The following is a 21,354-nucleotide window of genomic DNA, read 5'->3' on the forward strand; positions in this document are numbered from 1 at the left end:
TCACTGACTACCAAAATAGCCAGTCGTCTATGGGAAACACCATCAGCAGCCTGTTGATTATTTTCAGGAAATTCATGAGAGCATCCCTCTAAGAGTTTATAGAAAAAACCCTCCCCTTTGCATGCCCCTAGGGATATATGTATAGAGTAGTAGTTTCACAGCAACAGCTGTATTTCCAAACCACAGCATCCACATAATGTCAGGCAAATTAGATCCCTAAGCTTTCTGAGATCTTTTTCTTTGATGATATTTCCCTTCCTACTGATAACTTAGTTTAAAATATTTATCAAGACACAGTGGATTAAAAAAAAAGAAAAAAACAAACAAAACAAAACAATAAAACAACCAACCAACCAAAAAAAAAAAAAAAAAAAAAAAAAGAAAACCATAATAAAACAACCAAAAAGAAACATTGAAGCATTTTAAGTGTAAAAAAAATAATGGGAATATTATACAAAATGTGAACTTCAAGAATATGTTGCCTTCTGTTGCATAATTACAGCTTAATTCCAATTGATCTTATTTAAATCTCAATGGTCAATGTCAACAAATTTCCTGAAACACCATTTTTAACTGCACAGCTCCACAGAATAGACTGTTATGCATAACACAAAAAAATACAACTGATATATCTATATCATCTATACCTATATCTCTATATCATCTATATCTATATCATCTATATCTATATCTATATCATCTATATCTATATCTATATCTATCTAGATTTATCTTGAATTACAATATCATAAATGAAGCAGATATGGAAAAACGTTGAATGAAAGAGGAATCTTTCCAATCTACACAGACACATGCCCTATTCAGAGAAAGATTCCTAAACAAAGTCTGTCCCTGATGCATTTAAAATGCGTTCACACTGTGCCGGCCTAAAAGCCAGACATGGAGAGTCTAGAGCTGATGTAGAGTCTGGTAATGCTGATGTTTCCTGCTACAGGAACCTGCTCAGACCCTTTCTGCTCTGAAAGGAAAGGTAAAAATCAAATTTAGAAACTAAGCAAGGAACATACAACATGGATTTCTTGTCATGGATATATCTTATCCTTCTGCTCTTGGCAAAACTCTCTATTGAAGTAATTGTGAAGACTGAATTTTACTCATGATTTGCATATGCAGTACTATAGATAGAAGAAAGACATTTATATTCTATCTCAGAGACTTACCAGACCTATGATTCAGAAAAGGACTGAATTGCATGCTCACATCATTTTTTGCCCCAGTTGTAACAAGCCAAAAGCATTTGTGAATTTTATATTTTTCAATCAAAATAAAATATTTGTCTCCAAAAATCTTAATAAATCTCCAGATATTTTAATAGCTTGAAAAGAATCTCTCAAATAAAAGTAGACCTAAAAGCATCATAAACCAGTAGTAAGTAATGATTTTTAGGCCACTAACCAGAGTTCTTATGGTGATCAAAAGAGCAGAATTGTATTCTGGAATTTAGTGCTCCAAAAATCATCCAAAATGAGAAAATGTAAAACAAACCCCTTAAACATAAACAGCAAATCCTTAAAATTTTTCATGCACATAAAACTTCCCCTTTGGGATGCAACTAAAATTTTGAGTGTCACACTGAAAACAAAACTTATCCAATAAAAAGAAGCATATTATTTCATTGTACCTGCAATGTCAGTCAGCCTTACTATTCATATAAAAATTATGGGATCATGTTAACCTCCTCAATGAAGTACATTCCTATTTCTACTCTGATTGCAAATTGATAAAAGTTTCAAAGTAACCATTTAAAATCTTAGCCATCATGCCTCTGAAACAAACCTTCAACAGTATAAGGAAAGCATTACAAGGATATTCACATGGAGAGATGAAAGTATTAGCACTGTGATCAATTGGATTTGACAAAATACAAAATGTAGGATTACCTTTGATATTTCAGAGCTTTTTAAAAGGATTCAACAAGACATATTAGTCTAAGAGAGCTATGGAAAAGCAAAGAATAAAAGCAAACTCCTAAATAAATACAGTAGTTCCTTTTGCTCTTACAGGCAATTCTAAATGCATTTGCAAAGTCCAGAGGATGAAGTACACAGTCACTCTATTCAAACACTGATGAGAATTTGAAGAAAATGTGCAAGTCTGAAGAATGAGCAGTAAGGATTAATCAACCAGCCCTTGAGTAATCTTACCTTTAAATACTAAATTAAAGGTATGCAGCCCTGGATATTTGCTGCGAACAAAAATCAAATGAAGACTACTTTGAAACTAAAAAAAAAAAAAAAAAAATAGTATGCTTACAAACAGACCAGGTTTGAATAACAAAGTGGGAGAAGTATAAATCATGACATGTAAATAGTGTAATGTGGATTTTTTTGAGATTCACTTTTGATAATAGAAGAAATTAGTCTATATAACTTGAACAAGTATCTATTTCCAACCCTGATCTTTCAACATGGTCACAGACATAATTACCATTTTTATGTTTTATAGAAACCTTCCACCTGCCCATGTGAGAGCTTACTCATGGAAGAGGATCAAAAGTATAGATACGGATTATGAAGTGTGGCTATGTATTAAAAACAAGAAAGCAAAATTTACAAAAGTGTACACAAAGTTTATGGAATACAGTGTGTTATACTGTGTATCTGTATAGAGGGAGAACAAAACTTTGTTAAATTCAGGAGAGTGAAGAGATGCATCCATCCATAAGAACACAGCAAAGTTAAGAGATTTGTAGAAATTCAAATAGATTTAAATTTCACATAAGCTGCACTCTTATGTTTTCCCCCAGCTCATGAAATGTCTCAGAGTAACATTTAATAGAGCCTCAGCTAAGAGATACTCTGAAGCCAAAGTTCCCACTGATCACACAATATAAGATGAATATGCAAACCTTGGCAGTAAAAACAGGCCATGTAAAGCTACTTTAGTTCTCTAGCAGATCCATTGATGAGAACTAGCTAACTCACAAAGTGACCCACCACGTTTCTGCACATAGCTACCTTAGACATGGATCTGTTTTTCAGGTAAATTCAGGCAAAGTTTTGCTTTCAGACGGATTTGGGATGTCTAGCACTAGTCTTATTATAATCTTGCCTTGGTTTAGAACAAAACCCAAGACAAATCTAGATAAAATTGTCTCACAGGCAGAACAGATAGAACTCCACACACTTATCTCAGGGTTGATGCATTCAAACTGGTGATATTGGAAAAAGAACTTCCTATGGATAGAGATCCTAACAAACATGTATCTGTCTAATTACATTAACACTTCAAATTATTACAGAAAAAAACAAAAACAACACTTTCAACTGTACCTACATTCTCTTTTTATCCAGGTGCCTATTTTCCTATGTTTTTAACTTCAGCCATGGCAACTAACTTCAAGAGAAAACTATCCTAACTTTTGTTTTTCCCATACTGAGATAAGGTAATAAACACCCAAATCAAACCAAAATCCAAACAGATGAAAGTTGTGTGTTACACAGGTAACAGTACCCATAATACTGACATTGGTTATTCATCTTTATTTTCTACCTATAGGATAAGAAACCTTATAAACAAACAAACCCCACCAAAATCTTACAACCAAGACTGCTACGAATAGCTTTGTCAGTCCCAACCAAAGCATCTCCTTCCAGAGGACTTTCTCTTGATATTCCAGCTAATTAGGACCATTGCTGCTTTGACAACACATTTTGCAGTATCTTTTATGAATGATTTTACTACTAGGTAGGAACATTTTGCTTTGTGTGCTTAAGAAACTTTTCAGTGATGAAACAGCCTTACTTCTTATCCCTGAGTTTCATCTCTTTTTTAGAACAAACACATAAAACTAGATATTTTAACTTTTTAAAAAAAAGAAGCACTTGTACTTAAACTTTTACCTCTCTCTTTATCTTCTTTTCTTTCAAAATAAATGTCTTTTTGAATGCATCAATTGCAGTCATCCTATACAGGTTTATAATCTGGTTTATATAGTTAGCTCTGTTTCACTTCATTGACAGCTACTTAAGCATAGAGAGCACTTAGACAATGATTCTGTGTTTTATAGTGCATTTTCCCCTCTCCTTTTTACTATGCCTTTTTTTATATTTGTTTGTTTTCTTGCTTTTTAACAGGGGTCTTTCTAGTTCTCCTTCCTCTTCGAACACCTGCTTTCCCAGAGAAAGCTCTGCGGAGTTCCTCTGCAAGAATCCCTATGCAGGAAGTCCAGCCCCAGGGCCTTGGTACCCCTTTACTCAGCTGAGCTCAGCCTTGAGAACTCATGTAACAGCAGAGCAGGCATCTAGTGTGAGGTTAAGAGAATGGGGGAATTGGCTCTTTTCCTCTTCCTTGTGTTTCCTATAGGTCTGTCTGGCCTTCTGCCCTTTCCATCAGTTCTCAGAAAAAACTGCCAAGACCAAACACATGGATTCAACCAGTTCACAAAAAATAACAGAAAACAGAGACCTCTGATCTACTCAGACTCTGACCAGAGACTGAAGCTTCAGATTTTGACCTGGATCCCAAATCTCAGACTTCTCAGGGGCTGCCTCTTTTCCTTCTCCTTCTCAGATTCTGGGCTAACAACATGAAACATCAGTTCCTCTGATATCTCCTCTCCAAACCAAGCATTTTCCAGCTGAAGTCTGTAGCCTGACAACAAAACCAGGACAAAAAAGTTTTGTCTTCCCTTTCCCTTGTGCTTTTGGGCAGTCTTCACCTTCTGAACCATTTATGAAATTAAATTAAATTAAATACAAAATAAAGCAAAATTTCACAATCAGCTAACACACTTGACACAAGCTCTGCTTTTCTAGTCTTCTCCTATCAGCCTGGTCACCTGCAGAGAGACATTTACAGAAGGCAGGTCACTGGGCCTGGGATCATTGAAGAGTTTGCCCAATTTTTCACCACTGGTTACCCTCAAAAGCCTGTCATGGGCAAGAGGGACATTGTGGTGCCTGCGGTACTAACAAAGCCCTGCTGATGCAGATGATGTGCTCATGATTTTTACAGTCCACACTCTCAAATGCAAAATGCCTCAATAATGATCCAGTAGAAAATGTAGTAAAATTCATATCCTTCCTACCCCCTCCCATTTCTCTGCCTTTCCATGGCTCCTGGACACCCCAAACTCTCTGCATGTGCACACACAGAAAGGAAGGTGGGTGGTAGGGGCCTTATGGCAATTGCCACGTTCATAAAGAAGGTTTCTCCCTTCCCAGACTTGGGTCTGCTTCAGTTTATTTCCACACACTCCCTGGGCAAGTCCCACACCACTGATGGCACTGCACAGGCTCTCCCCAGGGACTGAGAGACACTCAGCCACACACGGCAGGTCAGCAAGTGCCACTTATGCCAGTGCCAGGCCCCATGAGGCTTCTGCTGCCCACAGCTAAATCTCATCTATTTGGTGTCAGGATCTGACACTACTGTCTTGGCAAGCTGCTGGTGAGGTGCAGACAGGAAAAAGAGAGAACAGTGATGGCAGTTGTAGCCTTACTGTACAAAGAATTAAAAAATAAAAATTTTTGCTAAATGTCAGCAAGTGCATTTTTCTTTTTGTAACACCACTGTTGTTAATGGAGGATATTAAGACATTGAAAATTTGGTATTGGGTCATGAAATGCACTAGAATTTACAATTGCTATGCTGTGTTGAATTCCAACATTCTCCATTTCAGAATGTTTTTTAATGAAAACAAACCGTTGCAGCATTTTGCACATTGAAATCCTGTAGAGACATAGTCCCATCATGTGAAGGGTGGCCCATGTTCTACAGCTCTTATTTTCCTAGCTTTTCATTTTAGAGAAGATGAGGATAGGTGGACTTTTTTTTTTTTTTTTTTTTTTTTTTTTTTTTTTTTTTTTTTTTTTTTTTTTTTGTGGGCCAAGAGAAGTCTAAAGCTTTCATTTCCTTCTCAGCACTGTGGAAACAAACAGTACATCATGTCTGGAAACTTACCACTGCAGAAAATATGGGGATGCTTTCTCATAAAGTCTGCCTGATCATGAGTATGTGGTGACAGTGAAGACCCGCAGAGACTGATTAACTACCAGGTCAACACAGAGAAAGATGACTCTTAAGGTTCTACAATTCATATGTATTTTATTTTTTTTGTGCACTTCAGGGAAGAGGAACTGAAATAAGAACAGGGTTCTATATAAAAAGCCTAGGATAATTTAATAAATAGATCTCTGTGCATGACGTGGAATCTTGCTCTGGACCCAGTCATTTGCTTTTTTGAGGTTAAAGAATTTTCCTTTGACTCTTAGAAAATGTATAGACTGTTGACTAAATCCATGTCTTGATCAGTTTCTAATAATTTGCTTTTTCTAATCCATCTTCTGTTAATAAACTTTTTAAAAGCTCACACTTAAAAAAACAAACAAACAAACAAAAACACTTAAAAAAACCCCAAAAAACAAACAAAAAAACCCACATATAAAAATAACAAACCTTCTTTCAGAAGTTCTCATTCTGAGAACTAGCAGGACATATGAAATTTCAAAGAATATATTTCAGTTTCTTTTGATAAGATGCAAGTAACAATAAATAATTCTATTCCTCTCTTTCCATATTAAAAAGTATAAAACAGTAATCATCTAAGGAGATGCTTTAATTGTGAATGAAATATAAAAAATTATTAGTCAGTTTTTGTTCTGAATTTCTCTTTTGGTCACTCCAAAGAACACTACCCAGCAAAAAAGATCAAGAATTAAGATATGACAGAATATGGAACATGGACATAAGAATCCAGTTTTAGTTCAACAACAGGCCAGTCCACATGTATTCGCATCCTGAAAATTTGTTGCTGTTAGATACTCAGTTTTGATTAATGAATTATGAATATTTTAATATGCTACAAGAACAGTCCAAATTCCTTCCGTTAATGTAATAAGAACTACTTCAGACATATCACAGAACTATCATTTCACACAAAGTCCCTTTTAGAGATTAATGGAAGAAACTGAGCAGAAAATCTACCATTGAATGGAAACCTCGTTTTTCAAACAGAACTTAACACTCATTAAAGCACTTTGAAGGAATGCTCACTTTTTTGAGCAAATAAGCCAGTTTAAATGACAAAGACTATCATTTGTATAGCAAATTATTTTTAGGTATTGAATGCTTTCTATTTCAAAATAGTTTCTTAACTTGGCCTTTTTTTTGTTTCTAGACTTGAGCAAGAGGGCATGTTCAAATGCTGCAAGTTTGCATACAGACTTCTTAAAAAAATATGAATCTCATTTCAAATTCAAAATACAAATACCTGTGTTATAGGAGTCAATGAAGATTAAGACATGCAATGCCATTAATTCAGCTCATTTTTTGTAGGAAATATTACTGCGAAGTATTGCAGGTTGAATAAAGCACAGCACGACCACAAACAAACCATACAAGGAAATAATCCCTAAAAAAAATTAGTTCAAGAGTTAAACGAAATAAAGAACCACTGGTTACTGGACTCTGCTGTAGTGCTTTATGTGACCTGAGTCATTGGCACGTATCTTGACCAGGTTGGCTACCTAGGCCACTGCTGATCCTTGTTAAGTGGTTGTTATGCCATGGCCTGGTACTACTCTTTCAGCTGTGATGGCTTCATTGTTTACCTGACCTCTCCCCATCTTCATTGAATGATCTAAGATAGCAAGAAAAAACAAAGCAAGATGCAAAACATCCTTTGTGCTGAGTACCAAATAAATATGTGCAAACAATACAAGTCTGTTTCAGCTAACAAGGTAATTAGACCATATTCAAAGCTATTATAAAAACAACTCTTTTGCAGCCAATCAATTTTCTGACCATAACTGCTCCTTAGGGTTCAAAGAGAGTTTTAAGGGGTTTTTTTCTTTTCCTTTTTTGCTTTTGGTCAATCAATAAAGATATAATACTAAGAAGAAAATGTATCTTTGGGAGGTCTGCACATGGCTTCTGGCTTTTATGGAAAAAATACTATTTTAATGATATAAATTCAAAGTGCAAATTAATGTTTATAAATTAATATATTTAATATGCTTTTTACAGAGTGCTTAATCTGTTTTTTGAGATAAATCAAATTCACTATTTTAAATTTTCATGCATACTGCTGACTATCATATATATTTTTCTCTGTACCTTTTTAAATAGGAATATAGCCTAAGGAACTAATCATCCTCTAAGTCTTTCAAATAAGGCTGTTTGTGTGGATGACTTGCTTTGAAGGGAAATTTTTTTCTGCACATTGATGTGTGCTGGTTAGTGTTAGATGGTGAAAGCGTGGAAAAGAGCTGAGTTGCAGAGAACAACAGCATGATATGTATGTGGAATTTATTTCACCAGGGAAATGGGGAGCTGCAATTATTCACATGTCAGTCTTGCAAGATAAATTACATTATTTGTACACTATAAACAAGATTTATCTCTTTACTACTACATTTAAAAAGCCTAGTTTAATTGTTCACATTTTAATTCTTCATGCTTCATTCCAGGTTCATACACCAACCAGATGAATATAAAATGTAACTCATTCTATATTCAGTCAGGCTTCTTCAACCAGAAATACAAAATTTGAAGTACTTATGAACCATGAAATCTTTTGTCATAATATATAAGCATCCTATCATTTACTCTGGCAACTGAAAGAAAATGCTTTACTTAAATTGAAAATGATGCTAAAACAGGTTTTCTTAGAAATCTGGTAACAAATTGGCTTTGCATGATATTTATAAATCAGCTTAATATTGTTTTTGAGACTTTTAGATTTTTTTTCAAAACACTATCATATTTGATTCCCAGTTTTGTTTCAGATGCAATTTTAATTCTTTTTTATTACATTACCAACTGAAAAGCAATATTGATACTAATTTCATCCTTCTTGCATGTAGGCAAGATTTTTCTTTCTCCATTATCTGAGAATTGTATCCTAGTAAGTTCTGTATTTCTGAGCAGCAGAGTCAAACAGTAAAGATTAATCCATGCATTCACACACACTAATCTGGTCTTAGCAGAACCTCAAATCCTCCTGGTTTCCACAGAAGCCTGCTATCTCTTCCACATAATTTTCACTGGTGATTATTCCCAAGATATTTAGCACAGGCATCCACACCACAGCAATTCATTTACCCATTTACCAGTTAATAGGTCCACATGCACATATCACCAAATTCAGAATCTTTCTTAAGATGCTCCTAAAAATTTCAACAATCAGTAGAGAGGCTAAACTGCTTCCTATCTTTTTCTACAGATCAACCCACCATCATAAAACTTTACTATGAAAAGTCCTTCAAATTTCAAGCTCTCTTGGCAACTGAGTTTCTCTCCAAAACTAGGGAACTTGACCAGATAGTCTAAGCAGATGATGTAGAAAACAATATTTTTATGTCTCCTTTTCACCGCTTATATGCAGACCCATCTCCTTGTTTTCTTAAGCTTAAACAAAATCATTAACTCATGGCATGCAGTTCAGTAAAATGGAACTTGGCAAGGAAAAGCATCAACGGCAAGATTTGAAAGCACTCAGAATAATTCTCACCATCTACAGTCTTTAAGATCACATAGGCTGAGATTAGAAAGTAGATCTTTACCTTTCACTTGCTTTAAGTTTTATCCAGCATATCTCTGAACACAATTTATCTCTGAACAATCAAGCTGGTGATTAGTCGATCATTAGATGATGACCTAGCCAACCTCTGTCATATAGCATAGAAACAAAATTGTGATGATCCTGGTCTCTTATATAAGTATGACTTGGATTGCCATGGATTGCCACCCATTGGCTGAAGAACTAAAACATAGTTTGGACAATTGTTCAATTTCCTTTCTCATTACAAAATAAATTTTAATCTTATTCTTTATTTGACTTAGAGGCAGCTTCTCTTGCAAAATGAAGTTTTACCAGAATTCAGTTAGTGTGTTTATATTGGAGATTGAACAGATGAGAAATGAAAGATGTATCTAATTTCTAACCACATTTTGTAAAATGTATTTAATACCTGCTAACATTAATGTTTTAAATTACATTTAAAGAAGATGCCTAATTTTAAAGTGTCTGAAATCTTTCTTCGTAACTCTTCCTGAAGTATCAAGAATATGAAATATTTGCTGAAATTAAACAAAAAAACCCCTTTTATATGACTTTCTGAAAAAAGAAAAAGAGAGAGATATAAAAGAATGAAATGACACATCAGAGGGTGTTGGGGAGCATGAATCAGGGAAACCTTATAAAAATGATTGTTTAGCAAAAGATTCTGAAAATATGAAACCTATAATCGAAATAGAAATAGAAGTTTACTTTGAGTTGTAGGATACCGAGTCTTAGTTACTATATAACATGAAAACAATAGCCTAGCCAGCTGAAGGAGAATCCCTTTTGATTGAACAATACCTTTCTGCTAGCTAAGGAACCAAAGGTCAATGTAGCAAAACAGAAAAGTCTAAAGAGTAGTTTTTAGAGTTTAAAATATAACTTGGTATGGTAATGTAGTAGTTCTTATAGGCTATATGTAGATTCTATAGGACTTTGTGTCTTGTATTGGTTGGTCACTGTAAATTAGAATATTCATCACAAAAGGAGATATAATGCATTGTAAGAAGGACCTCGCTCTCTTTTCCTGGCTCTTACTTCTACCTCTCTAATCCCTGCTCTCTTGCTCTGCTCTCTGACCCCTGCCACTTTGCTCCCTCTCTCCATTCTCTCTTAACTCTTAACCCCTTGCTCTTCCTCTCGCTCTCTCTCTGGGACTTTCCTTCAGCCAAGGCTGATGGCTGAAGGCAAGGCCCTTTTTACCCACGACCCATGCAATAAAACCACGTATTCTAGAATATCTTAGGTCAGCAGAATTCCTTCTCCCTGCCATCCGCAGATGATCCTACAAGAGGGGTTTTAATTATAGGCAAGATGAAGATACCTTGTATGTGGCAAATATCAGCTTCAGATCCCTCAATATATTGGGCTTTCACATGCTAAATGAGAGCTCCCTTTACAGCTACGTTGGAATATTTTGGTGTCAGAAACTCCCAGCTGCCCCCACTGATGCTGTTTAGATCATCCTATTCATTTCGCAAACCATTGTTGAGCCACTTTAAATTTGATGAATCATTATAAAAATGTCCTGGTTTAAAAGCATATCATTATATTTAATAACAATTGGTAAGAGAATTTGATATTGAATCATTATGTCTAATAACAATTGAAAAGGGAACCTGATTTAGCATCTCCCACAGAGTAGGGGAGTGAAGCTTTTCTCTTTTTGTTCAAAGCTACCTGGATTCCAGAAAAAAATCTCAGAATAGGTATGCTGGCCTGAAAAGGATTTTGCTTTGATGAAAAACATGTTTTCCAAGAACAAAAAGCATGCAAAAAATCACAAATGTGCATTTATTACCAAATCAACACAAAATAAACAAAAAATTAAAGAGAAACAGGGAGAGACTAGCTGTTTAAGTGATCCAATAGCTCATTCATGTTAGATATTTTAGTACAGAAAAGGTAGGACCTCTTGCTTCAGAAAGAGAGTTACACTATTTGGTACTCTCTTAAATATTGGTGATGCATCAAGATTACACAATTGAATGTGGTGTATAAACATATGAGGTAGTATCTTTATGTAACGTGTCTAAAAAGCATTCAGTCTGAACTAATGTGTGTCTATCCCTTTTCTTCTTCATGATTTCCAGACAAGACACTTCTAAAATAATTTACTACAGATAAAAGAAATATACTACAAATGTCATCATAAAATAAAGTCCACTTGAGCAAGAATTAAAGTAGATAAAAAACAAAGACTTGTTATTTACATGAAAAAACAAACAAACAAAAACCCAAAACAAAACAAAACAAGAAAAAAAAAAAACCACAAGAAGAAACACTTCCCTTTCTACAGGCTGCTGATATAATTTAACACATCATAATATGTGGTGAACCTTCTGGGATGATTTCTGAAACAACAGAGTGGTAAAGAATATGCAATAATTAAAATGTTCTAAGTAGCACCATATTTTATATGGTGCATAATTAGGAGTATCATTTTGCAATGAAAGAACTGATTGCAATCAATTTCATTTTACCACTGGACAGTTTGTAGGAGATAAGAATCGACTTTGAGAGAAAGTTTGTTCTGTTTCACCTAAATGTTCAAACCTTCCTGCATTTAGGTATGACTTGGATACACAAGGGGGTGTTTTTCTCACTCTGTCATGTGTGATTTGAATTACTTTGGGGATATGCTGCACTAACACAATCAGTGCAGAACATCCACAAATGACTGACTGAATTGAGAGTTAAAACTGAATTCCAGCTTTGTAACCTACAGTTATATAATCTACACCAGACAAGGGGGAACGAGGAAAAGAACACTGCATTTTGGGATGCAGTGTTTGCTGTCCACTTCGGACATTGACGTAAAAATAAAGTCTGGAACTACATTCCTAGTAAGAGCTCCTATTTAAGTTAAAGAAAACATCTTGTAGCATTCTGGATTGGAAAAATAAGTTTGTCATTTTACTAAAAGAGAAGAAAAAAAAAAGAATTTAAATAATTTTTTTCACAATGAAACATTCCCTCAAACCAATTTTCATTAAGATCTGTTTCTTGACATTATACTTCTGATAATTTCTGATAAGAAATAAATCACACAAGATTTATAACTGATTAGCCACACAGAACTACTGGGCCTGCAGAGAAGAAGGACAGTCTCCTAAAGAGAGCAAATTATTACACTTTTGGATCACAGGGTCAAAATTTTGACAGAATTTCACTAGGCACTAAAAAGGAATGCAAAGTGCCTTCACACTTAGCAAGACCCTTTTTTGTACTGTAATATTGGTTCCCTAAAACAGGCACTTCTTATTGAATTGACTAAGACATTATGACAAACTGGAGCACTTTCCTCAGCATTTCAGGGAGCTGCTTGGTGTCAAAGTAGGGTGAACAAGGCCCTGAGTACTCTCAAGTCTGCTGCTATTAATCCCCATTAGATTTGCACCAAACAAGTGAAAGAACATGTTGCTAAGCTGACAGAACACATCAAACTGCCTCAAGCAGATAATACAGTGGAGCTGGTGATGCTGTAAGATTGTACTTAAATGTTGTAGGGTGCTCACTTCCCAGACCAGTGGAACCTTAGCACTGTGATTTAAAAGATTTGTTAGCTTTCTATGTTATCAACACAGGATGCAAGAGTTCTCCTTTCAACATTTAATGGTCACTAAGGGCAGGAAAAGCTCAAGAGTTCTCTTTGTGTTTTGCTGTGCAAGGTCAATAGCAAGGCCAGAAGATCACGGAAACAAAAAATAAAGGACATTATTCAAGAGAAAGGAGTCATGTGGATAAGAAAGCATCAGGAAGGCCAAAAAAAGTGTTTTTCTCAGTTGCTATGAGACACCACAAAAAGAAGGGAAAGATGTTAGATTAGAATTTGATCTTATCTGAATGCTAAACATGTCAGAATTTGCTGAAACATGTACACAAATATAAATACAAAGAGATTCCCACTATGGCAGACCATCAAGTTTCACTCCTGACTAGAATCAAGAAAGTGCAGATCTGGGGAAAGAGCAGAAAAACAGTAATTGAGAGGGTGTTTTACAAATGTTAACTAGTTGTGGCTATTCGCAGAAGAGTTAATCCAGTATGCTTCCTGATCACATACTCCCTCAGAAGACCATATTACTTTAAATAAATAGAGATGTCAGCTTTTAGATTTAGATTTTGGAATTAACCCATTTTGGATAAAGATAGTTTAGAAAAAGCAAAAGAAAACAAAAGTGGACCCAGCTTGAAACACAAACCAGTTCCATCTAATTTTCATCTTAACTACTCTGTTTCTTGAAAATATACAGAACTCATACTCAGGACAAGCCTGTGATTGCACATTAACTAAGGGTGTGGCCAACACAGAAACTGTCACCACAGTCACATCTGTCATTTGTTTCTTGTCCTTCACAATCTTCTAGTACTTTTGAAGAGATGAAAAACCCCAAAATATTTTGAATTTATTTGGTCTTAGATTTCCAGTGAAAGAAAATTTGTCTCTAACATGTTGTCTTTCCCTTTTCAGGTAGCAAATATGACTTAACGAAATCATGGCCATAGAATGCTTACCACCTTACAGATTTGACATTACCAAAGGGAACAACCTAAATGCAGATGCTAACTTCACCCTTTCGTTTTTCATTTAAAATGTAGGGCCATTAAAATAAGGTATAATTTAACTGCATTTGTTTTATGGCAATGCAAGATCCTAATGACATCAGCTCATACAAACATTTGTGGAGAATTTATCTGATCATCGTAAAGGTACTTCATTAAGTAATTATGTGCCCTTGCTAGTAAATTTAGCCTAAGTTTAAGATAAACAAGAGTCATTAAATAAGACATGAATAAAACACAAATCTCAACTAGTCCCAGTGTGTTTAAATCTGAACTAAATGACATCCAATAAAATCTGTGAATCTTAAAAGAGCACACCACAGCTGAAAACAAGTATTTGCCCTAAGCAAATAATTCAGGATCAGACACCTTTGTATCTGTATGCTACATGAGAGAAACACTAATGCCCATGTTTCCTACAATAAAGAGCTCAATAGGCTCCTTTCAAACACAAATACAATGTAGTCCATAAGAAAATTACATTCAGATGGTTTTTTTTTATGTCATGTGGCAGTTAGTCACAATAATTGATATTATTGCCTTTGATAATTTTATATATCTTGCACTCCTATTCACTTAACAAAACTGAGTATGGAAATACAGTAAATGCAACCCCATGAGGGTCCATGTCTGATTATCTCCACATATACTATTAACAATTTCAGGGGCCAATTTTCATCCTCGGTCATTCCTACAGAAGTAAGGGGAGGGGGGGGTCCCTTTTATGAATTCTTCTCATCAATGCCTTATTGGTTTTTGACACTGCATTTTTAATTTGGCTTCTCTGTTCAACATCTACTACTATTTGAAAAATATTAGTTAACCACTGGCAAAACATATACCTACTCTTTAAAGAAATATAGCCAAACCATTATAGTTAAAGCTCTGTCAAAATTTCTGCAATAAAAACCCTGCATTTCCAAGATTTATCATTCAAACATAAAGAAAAAAAATCCTTATGGGATGATGTTCAGCATACAAGGTCATAGCCCACAACAAATTTGTTTTACCAATTTTCAAGCAAATTGATTCTGCCATTTTGAGTGCTGCAAGCATAAATCTAAACAGAGATTTACCTGTTTAAAGCTAAACTCTCTTGGCCATGTACTCATCTGTGCCAGCAACAGGATTTTTATGGCTTTCCATTTGGAACAAACTTAACCTTCAATCTAAATTCCATATTACCAACTTTACATATAAATACATACATATATATGCAATATATATGCATATATACATAGATACATCTATTTACATGCAGAATAGAGGACCTTGTGATTCCTGCAGCTGACATCTCCATTTAAAGGCTAATTCCATTATGGAACACTGGCTTGTATGAATTAAAGACCTGACCCATATTTTATGTCAGTCCTGCTGTGAAGGTGCAATTTTCCTAAGGAAGCTTTAGCACAAAATGCTCCAATGCTTTTGTACCAATAACACAGCTGTGGCCAACCTGCCCTTGACTGTCAGCATGCTACCTGGCTGAAAATCTCTGGGCTTGCTGTGTTTTGTACACTCAGAAAAGTATAAATGGCTTCATCCTTCAGGTTGTACTTTTAGACTTTGTGTGACCAATAGGCCCTTTAGGAGCTCTATGAGAACTTCTGCTTATCTTGAACATATTTAGAAAACTGTAAGAAGATATTTTTAATCAGTCTTTCTTAGCACAGAACAGTGTTCTACTAATGTAGATATCAAATAAATGCCTGTTCCAAATGTAATTTTCTCTTTTTCTAAACTGATGCATACCAGTATTCCAGAAGTGCCAGGAAGATGAGCCCTTGTAACACTGCAATGAGTTTAATAAAATCCTTAATTTAGCAATTGTCACTGACACATAGCAAGTCTTTTTATCTTTATTTCAACTGAGAAAATACCTCTTTTGAAAACAGAGTTGACCCTTATTATTAATTTCTAGTATTGTCAGAAAATTTGTGAAGACTCCTGCAAAAGGTCAACTTTCCTTCTAGAAAAATTTGTATTGGATGTTTTTCCTGTAACTGCATGCCTTGGACAAATTTTGTGCATCGTAATGAGAATTAAATGATATCTTAGGCCCTTTAAAACAGTGCAACCTTCTTGTACAATACCATTCAAGAAGTAAAAATCACCTCCGTGTTACCTCACAGATGTAATTACGGTATAAAGTCATCAGACATAAAATGTACCAGTCTAGCTGAAAATGTAACAGGTACATATTTTTTCAAGCAATGCTCTGCCTTGAAATCAAAATGAGTGTTATAGTGGCTAATTCTGCAGTGACTGAACTAATCTGCTTTACTATAATATTTCTCCCAGACCTGTTTCAACTCAATAGTTACATTCAGTTATTTTAATTTCCAAGCTACCTTCCGTTTATCCATACAGAATTAGGTTTCTCCTTCATCTTCACTACTTGTAAGACCCTTTCCCTCAAATCTCTTTCTGCATTCATAGTTTTAGGAAAAAAAGTATCTATGAGGTCATATATTTTAGAGAAACTTTATTTGCTTAGGAGAAGCTTTATTTCATTCTCCTTTTGCTGTATTTTATATTTTTAATTTAATTTCCTCCTTTAAACCTCACTTGAAAACTAATCTCACTGTGTTAAAGAAAGATCAGTGGACCTAATCGAGTAGAAACAACATATTTTTCCTCCTTGTAACTCAAAAAATTAAATTATACTGGCTGATTAGGTGGTTGAATTATCACCTATCTTGGCCTCTGTCAATTTGGAAAGTTATGTGTATGATGGTCTTGAATGATGAGATGTGTGAATGTATTTGCACTCATGCGTATTCACTGACGTTCAGCTTCTGAGTATTTATATTAATCTCAATCATCTACTCATAATCTCTCTTTACATTTCTCCAAGAGTGTTTAGATCACCATTCTACACTTGAAGAAATGGTTTCACTTCACTTTCTGTATATTTTTACTTGGCATTTATTAGGATTATACCTAATAAAAACAATATTTAATTTAGATATTGCTCAGACAGACAAAGGAAGACTTAAATAAAGTTGAGAACACTTTCTAGTCTCCTGGTCCTTCTTCTCCAGTGTAGAGATAATTATTTTATTCCCACAGTTTGTAACTGGCTAATTAATTAACCTGTCTGAATATCTTCTTTTCTGCCTCTATTTATTTGCATTAAAAATGTGTTGACCATGCTAATTAAGTACACTGGATGTAATAAAGCAGTACTATTACTTTCATGGTAAGCAAGTACCCAGACAATATATATCTCATTACCACTGGAAAACTACAATTTAAATACATTTTTAAGAGCTTCACAACTGCTAAGTCAACAGGAATTGTTCAGCTATTTTATCCCCAAACACTATGCTATAGTACGGTTCTCAATCAAAGGGAAGTTACAGGGGAAAAAATCTCCACTAATGGGGATATACCCCTGGGAATTTGTTATTGTGTATTCGCAAATAACAACTCCGTTATGACCTCTGCTTCTGTTGTGTTCTAGGTGGAAGGTGCAGACTGAGTGTAACACATCTAGTGACTATTGAGAGGCCTGAGAAATTAATGAATTTTACAATTAATTGTCAATTAAATATAGACGGGAATAACTATTAGAAATTTTAAAGATAATTAGGAAACTGAAATATTGCAGAATGGCCCTCAATCGAAAGTGGAGGGAAAAAAATTAAAGTGTGCATTTTATCAAAACTGTTTAAACAGTCATTTGGGGGCAAAATAATTTCTACTAAAAAAAAAGTTTTTAAATTTAGAAAAAAATTAATAAAATTTGCTTAACAGAATGACATACAGGACTAAGTAAATAAAATATTTGGGAGAATAAAAGAGTAGATCAATAGAAAAAAAAAAAAAAAAGGACTACCAGAGCAGAGAAAGAATTTGAGTTATGCTCTTCACCTAACATAAGATCTGACAGACTCAATCTCATTTTCAGTACAGTTCAAACCAAATGGAATTACTCCAAATTCAGCAGTATGGGATTTGGCTTCAACAGGGTCTCAGAGACATATGAGGATTGAATGAAACTCAATTTTGTTCTAATAACCATGTTTAGAGGACAATTTTCCAGATTCATGTAAATATTTCAGGATGCCATAAATATTATAGATTTCAGGAAATTATTATGCAAACTGACATGGTTATAAGAGTTGCCATTTATTAAAATAAACTTTGGAGTAGATGGTGGTTTCACATACTATTGATGAGCTTACAAAGATTTTAGAAAGGATATGAATGAGTATGTCTGTTTCTAAGACACAGATATGTTCTGGATTCCTCTTGTTTTTATTCTTTTTATATGTATTTTTCCCCTACAAAATGAGATCAATTACGTAAAGAGCAGGGAACACCAAGAACAGTCACAAAGCCACACGTCCATTTAATTAATAAACAAAGAGAGCACAAAATTATTCGCTTGTGAAGCAAGAATAATCGCAACAATAAACACTGGTTCTATTTCTACAAACTGGAGTAGCTATAGTAAAATCAACAAAACACACAGACTTCAGGGAAAACAAAAAAAAGACATAAACACAAACAAAAGTGCAGAGAAAGTCTTGTAGCACCATTACACTTTAGAATTCTGACTCTTTCCTTAATGATTCTAGTGTAATGCCTTACAGCATGAAATTTGTTAGCACCAGGTAAAGGCAGTTTATAAGCAAGAGAATAATTCAGCACACTAGAGCAGGGAGGAGTGTTAAAATATAAATATATTATTAAATGCTTATTCTCATTTCTACAAAGTGTCTACACTAAATATAGCCCCAGTCAGGAAGCAAAAAAAAATGTCAGATTCTAATAAATGCAGTCAGGAGCTAATGCAAAAAGGGAGCAAATTGAAAACCTTTGCCCCTTTCTCTGGGGACAGAAAAGACTGTTGTCCCCAGGAAGTGGGAAGTGAGGTAAGAGAGTGCAGGTGGCTGAGATCATCCCACCCAGCACTAAGCAGAAGTGATTGCCTAATGGAATAACCTTCTGTTGGCAGAGAGACATTGTTCAGAAATGGGTGATCCCACCCTCTTGCCCTTGCAGCAGGTGCCATTCTGTCGGATGGACAAGTACAAACATCAATGTAATGAACAGGACGGACACCAGCTGTAACTTCCATCCATCCAGACACTTGGGGAGAGATTTTTGACAATGTTATCTGAGATTGTTGAAGACCAGATGGTTTTTATTAGGCTAAAGACTGAGTTTGGATTTTCACATTTAGCACTCATAAGCAGTGATTCCAGATTTAATAGTTGCAGGAAATCTGACAAAAATAGTCAAAGACAAATTATTGTTTTTAAAAGGGATTTGTGTCTTTCAGCTATCAATTAATTAAGGCAAAAGGAACATACTGGTTTTTAATAATGTGATAGCAGTGAGGGAAAACAAATAGATAGTTCAGGGCTGAAGATTGTGAAGGTAAGGTGTCATTTCTATTGCTCTATATATTTCCTTGATCATTTCTACAGATTGCTAAAATTCTCTTAATGGCAGTCTCACAAAAATATAGTACAGACAATACTATTTTTCCTTCTTCTGTTTATTTTTTCCTATCTATCTAGGAGTGCCAGAGTGGGGCAGAAAAGTGGCTCTTTTTTTTTTTTGTCTAGAAGCAATCAGCCCAATCAAACCATGATCGACTTAGTTTCTCAAAGTATTATCCAATTATTACTATCACTATAAATAACCAAAGATCCCTACCTGAAGCTAAGCCTGTATTTTAAAAATGAAAATATTAATGCACCAAAGCACCCCCCAAAACAAAATCCTTAACCCTAACACATTCTTAAATGTATGAAATCAAAGCATGTGTTGAAAGGTTTGGCTGAATGATGGGACAGTTCAATTGCTTCTCCAAATTGCAGCAAAAAGTCTGACAGAATGCTCAAACACCTGAAAACATAATGACACATTTCCCTACAAACATTTAACTAACACGTAAGACAGGTCTGAAAACAGAAAAAAAAAAAAAATTAAAATTTCAAAATTTTAAAAAACCAAACAAATCACAAATGCCAAACATAGATGTGTAAGTGGTAATATAATACAGTGCAGACAGAGACTCATTTCAGATGAATAATGAGGACAATAAGTAAGAATCCTTAAAATGTTAAACACCATGCTGGGTTCCTCCACTCCAAGGCCAAAACACTCAATCACCAGGTCCCAACTGTTCCTTCACGGACTGACAGTTTTGCATAAGTTTGCAAGTATAGGAAGTGGGTCTGACTTGGAATGATTTGGGGTGAATTACAAGCACTCTGCCAGAAGTCAAGTCCATAGTGAAGATACAGACTGAATTTTAAAAGTCATGAAGAGGGTATTCCCAGAGATATGGTTCAGATGCCAAAGGACATAACTCATAAAAACAATCCATAATAATCTACTCCTGCAGGCCAAATGCCAGCTTTACTGCTGGGAATTATGCCTAAGCAGTAGACTTGTCTACTGGCAGTATATTCCCCAGGACTAGTCAGTCTGAAAAGGCTAGGATTAATGATGTGAAGAGGCTACTACTTTTTAAATTACTGCCTTTTATGCAAACATAAAAAGTACCATGTGCCTCCAAACTAAAGATTTTGCAGCCTCCAGGATAGTAATGAATGTCTCATCATAGCCCTCTGGAATTACAGAAAGTAAATTGATACAAAAAAAATTGGTGAATTGATGATCTAACTATACCATTTCCTAGCTTCTTCTCTCTTCTAAGGCCTCTTAAGTCCCTTAGCAAGGAAAACAGCAGGAAAAACAAAACAAAACAAAAACAAAACAACAACAACAAATACAAACACCATCTACCCTAAGGGATCTCAAGTTTCTAGATTTAGAGACCCTGACCCAATAAAAAGATTCTAAAGTACACAAATAACAGAAAAGAGCATCAGAGGCAAGGTTTCCAGAGAGGAACTTGCTCTTCTCATGAACTGGCAGACCCCAAGGGATGTACAAAGAAACCAATCAATCCTATAAAAGTAGTCATAAATGCAGGAATTCATAACATAACTCCTCTTTCAGAAGAAACATCTTGATTGTTTTAACACACTCCAAATCACACTGATGCCCTCACTGATTTGCTCTTGATCTTGAAGCCAAATTTAGGTACCATGAAAAACAAAATACTTGTAAAAGTCAGCAGGCTGATATGATGAAGACATTTCTGTTCCCAACACATAAGTAAAAATCTTTCAATCTATTAAAACTAAAATATGCTGAAGAAATCCACATTTCCTCACAGTTGCCTCTTATGTGGGTAAGGTGAAGGCTCAAGTACTCTTTGCACCATAGTATTC

The sequence above is a fragment of the Chamaea fasciata genome, unplaced genomic scaffold (genome assembly GCF_029207755.1).
Source record: "Chamaea fasciata isolate MVZ Bird 193981 ecotype frontalis unplaced genomic scaffold, bChaFas1.0.hap1 SCAF_1, whole genome shotgun sequence".
Lineage (NCBI taxonomy): Eukaryota > Metazoa > Chordata > Aves > Passeriformes > Sylviidae > Chamaea > Chamaea fasciata.